Source organism: Lolium perenne, chromosome 4 (genome assembly GCF_019359855.2).
Source record: "Lolium perenne isolate Kyuss_39 chromosome 4, Kyuss_2.0, whole genome shotgun sequence".
NCBI lineage: Eukaryota > Viridiplantae > Streptophyta > Magnoliopsida > Poales > Poaceae > Lolium > Lolium perenne.
The window spans coordinates 346,128,675-346,133,410 of record NC_067247.2 but is presented as its reverse complement, the minus strand read 5'-3'; positions in this window follow the sequence as shown (position 1 = coordinate 346,133,410).

Sequence of the window (4,736 nt, the reverse complement as noted above, 5' to 3'; positions counted from 1 at the left end):
AAGGGGAGTCTCCACTTCTCAATCTCTTTACTTTGTTTTTGTCTTGCTTAGTTTTATTCACTACTTTGTTTGCTGCACTAAATCAAAATACAAAAAAAATTAGTTGCTAGTTTTACTTTATTTGCTATCTTGTTTGCTATATCAAAAACACAAAAAAATTAGTTACTTGTTTTACTTTACTTAATATCATGCATGTTTTTATTACACTAGTTTGGCATAATGGACAAGAATGAGCTTCTATTTCTATTTCCTGATTTAAAACATGGATTGTTTGATGCGAAAATTAAAAAACCTATGGAATCTTATTTGCATGCTGGTAGTAATATTAGTATGAACGCTTTGAACACCATTGTTGATAATAATATAGAAAGTTCTAAGCTTGGGGAAGCTGGTTTTCATGATCTTCTTATTCCCCCAAGCATTGAGGAGAAGATTTACTTTGATGATACTTTGCCTCCTATTTATGATAATGATATTGGTCTTTTAGTACACTTTGTTATGGAGGATAAATTTGATTATGATTACAATATGCCTCCTATATTTGATGATGAGAATAATAATGATAGCTACTTTGTTGAATTTGCTCCCACTACAACTAATAAAATTGATTATGCCTATGTGGAGAGTAATAATTTTATGCATGAGACTCATGATAAGAATTCTTTATGTGATAGTTATATTGTTGAGTTTGCTCATGATGCTACTGAAAGTTATTATGAGAGAGGAAAATATGGTTGTAGAAATTTTCATGTTACTAAAACACCTCTCTATGTGCTGAAATTTTTGAAACTACACTTGTTTTATCTTCCTGATCTTGTCACTTTGCTTTTCATGAATTTATTTGTGTACAAGATTCCTTTTCATAGGAAGCATGTTAGGCTTAAATTTGTTTTGAATTTGCCTCTTGATGCTCTCTTTTGCTTCAAATACTATTTCTTGCGAGTGCATCATTAAAACTGCTGAGCCCATCTTAATGGCTATAAATAAAGAACTTCTTGGGAGATAACCCATGTGTCATTTTGCTACAGTACTTTGTTTTTATTTTGTGTCTTGGAAGTTGTTTACTACTGTAGCAACCTCTCCTTATCTTAGTTTTGTGTTTTGTTGTGCCAAGTAAAGTCTTTGATAGTAAAGTAAGTACTAGATTTGGATTACTGCGCAGTTTCAGATTACTTTGCTGTCACGAATCTGGGTCTACCTCCCTGTAGGTAGCTCAGAAAATTAAGCCAATTTACGTGCATGATCCTCCGATATGTACGCAACTTTCATTCAATTTGAGCATTTTCATTTGAGCAAGTCTGGTGCCATTTTAAAATTCGTCAATACGAACTGTTCTGTTTTGACAGATTCTGCCTTTTATTTCGCATTGCCTCTTTTGCTATGTTGGATGAATTTCTTTGATCCACTAATGTCCAGTAGCATTATGCAATGTCCAGAAGTGTTAAGAATGATTGTGTCACCTCTGAATATGTTAATTTTTATTGTGCACTAACCCTCTAATGAGTTGTTTCGAGTTTGGTGTGGAGGAAGTTTTCAAGGATCAAGAGAGGAGTATGATGCAACATGATCAAGGAGAGTGAAAGCTCTAAGCTTGGGGATGCCCCGGTGGTTCACCCCTGCATATATTAAGAAGACTCAAGCGTCTAAGCTTGGGGATGCCCAAGGCATCCCCTTCTTCATCGACAACATTATTAGGTTCCTCCCCTGAAACTATATTTTTATTCCATCACATCTTATGTGCTTTTTCTTGGAGCGTCGGTTTGTTTTTGTTTTTTGTTTTGTTTGAATAAAATGGATCCTAGCATTCGCTTTATGGGAGAGAGACACGCTCCGCTGTAGCATATGGACAAGTATGTCCTTGGTTTCTACTCATAGTATTCATGGCGAAGTTTCTCCTTCGTTAAATTGTTATATGGTTGGAATTGGAAAATGATACATGTAGTAATTGCTATAATGTCTTGGGTAATGTGATACTTGGCAATTGTTGTGCTCATGATTAAGCTCTTGCATCATATGCTTTGCATCCATTAATGAAGAAATACATAGAGCATGCTAAAATTTGGTTTGCATATTTGGTTTCTCTAAGGTCTAGATAATTTCTAGTATTGAGTTTGAACAACAAGGAAGACGGTGTAGAGTCTTATAATGTTTTCAATATGTCTTTTATGTGAGTTTTGCTGCACCGGTTCATCCTTGTGTTTGTTTCAAATAAGCCTTGCTAGCCTAAACCTTGTATCGAGAGGGAATACTTCTCATGCATCCAAAATACTTGAGCCAACCACTATGCCATTTGTGTCCACCATACCTACCTACTACATGGTATTTTCCGCCATTCCAAAGTAAATTGCTTGAGTGCTACCTTTAAAATTCCATCATTCACCTTTGCAATATATAGCTCATGGGACAAATAGCTTAAAAACTATTGTGGTATTGAATATGTAATTATGCACTTTATCTCTTATTAAGTTGCTTGTTGTGCGATAAACATGTTCACTGGGGACGCCATCAACTACTCTTTGTTGAATTTCATGTGAGTTGCTATGCATGTCCGTCTTGTCTGAAGTAAGGGAGATCTACCACCTTATGGTTAAGCATGCATATTGTTAGAGAAGAACATTGGGCCGCTAACTAAAGCCATGATCCATGGTGGAAGTTTCAGTTTTGGACATATATCCTCAATCTCAAATGAGAAAATTATTAATTGTTGTTACATGCTTATGCATAAAAGAGGAGTCCATTATCTATTGTCTATGTTGTCCCGGTATGGATGTCTAAGTTGAAGAATAATCAATAGCGAGAAATCCAATGCGAGCTTTCTCCTTAGACCTTTGTACAGGCGGCATAGAGGTACCCCTTTGTGACACTTGCTAAAAACATGTGCATTGTGATGATCCGGTAGTCCAAGCTAATTAGGACAAGGTGCGGGCACTATTAGTACACTATGCATGAGGCTTGCAACTTGTAAGATATAATTTACATGATACATATGCTTTATTACTACCGTTGACAAAATTGTTTCATGTTTTCAAAATCAAAGCTCTAGCACAAATATAGCAATCGATGCTTTTCCTCTATGGAGGACCATTCTTTTACTTTCAATGTTGAGTCAGTTCACCTATTTCTCTCCACCTCAAGAAGCAAACACTTGTGTGAACTGTGCATTGATTCCTACATATTTGCTTATTGCACTTATTATATTACTCTATGTTGACAATATCAATGAGATAAACATGTTATAAGTTGAAAGCAACCGCTGAAACTTAATCTTCCTTTGTGTTGCTTCAATGCCTTTACTTTGAATTATTGCTTTATGAGTTAACTCTTATGCAAGACTTAATTGATGCTTGTCTTGAAGTGCTATTCATGAAAAGTCTTTGCTTTATGATTCACTTGTTTACTCATGTCATATACATTGTTTTGATCGCTGCATTCACTACATATGCTTTACAAATAGTATGATCAAGGTTATGATGGCATGTCACTCCAGAAATTATCTGTGTTATTGTTTTACCTGCTCGGGACGAGCAGAACTAAGCTTGGGGATGCTGATACGTCTCCGACGTATCGATAATTTCTTATGTTCCATGCCACATTATTGATGTTATCTACATGTTTTATGCACACTTTATGTCATATTTGTGCATTTTCTGGAACTAACCTATTAACAAGATGCCGAAGTGCCAGTTGCTATTTTCTGCTGTTTTTGGTTTCAGAAATCCTAGTAAGGAAATATTCTCGGAATTGGACGAAATCAACGCCCAGGGGCCTATTTTTCCACGAAGCTTCCAGAAGTCCGAAGACGAAACGAAGAGGGGCCACGGGGTGGTCAAACCCTAGGGCGGCGCGGCCCCACCCCTGGTCGCGCCGGCCTATGGTTTGGGCCCCCCGAGCCGCCTCTTGACCTACCCTTCCGCCTACTTAAAGCCTCCGTGACGAAACCCCCAGTACCGAGAGCCACGATACGGAAAACCTTCCAGAGACGCCGCCAACGCCGATCCCATCTCGGGGATCCAGAGATCGCCTCCGGCACCCTGCCGGAGAGGGGAATCATCTCCGGAGGACTCTACGCCGCCATGGTCGCCTCCGGTGTGATGTGTGAGTAGTCTACCCCTGGACTATGGGTCCATAGCAGTAGCTAGATGGTTGTCTTCTCCCCATTGTGCTATCATTGTCGGATCTTGTGAGCTGCCTAACATGATCAAGATCATCTATCTGTAATTCTATATGTTGCGTTTGTTGGGATCCGATGAATAGAGAATACTTGTTATGTTGATTATCAAAGTTATATCTATGTGTTGTTTATGATCTTGCATGCTTTCCGTTACTAGTAGATGCTCTGGCCAAGTAGATGCTTGTAACTCCAAGAGGGAGTACTTATGCTCGATAGTGGGTTCATGCCTCGCATTGACACAGGGACGTGACGAGAAAGTTCTAAGGTTGTGTTGTCTGTTGCCACTAGGGATAAAACATTGATGCTATGTCTAAGGATGTAGTTGTTGATTACATTACGCACCATACTTAATGCAATTGTCTGTTGCTTTGCAACTTAATACTGGAGGGGGTTCGGATGATAACCTGAAGGTGGACTTTTTAGGCATAGATGCAGTTGGATGGCGGTCTATGTACTTTGTCGTAATGCCCAATTAAATCTCACTATACTCATCATGATATGTATGTGCATGGTCATGCCCTCTTTATTTGTCAATTGCCCAACTGTAATTTGTTCACCCAACATG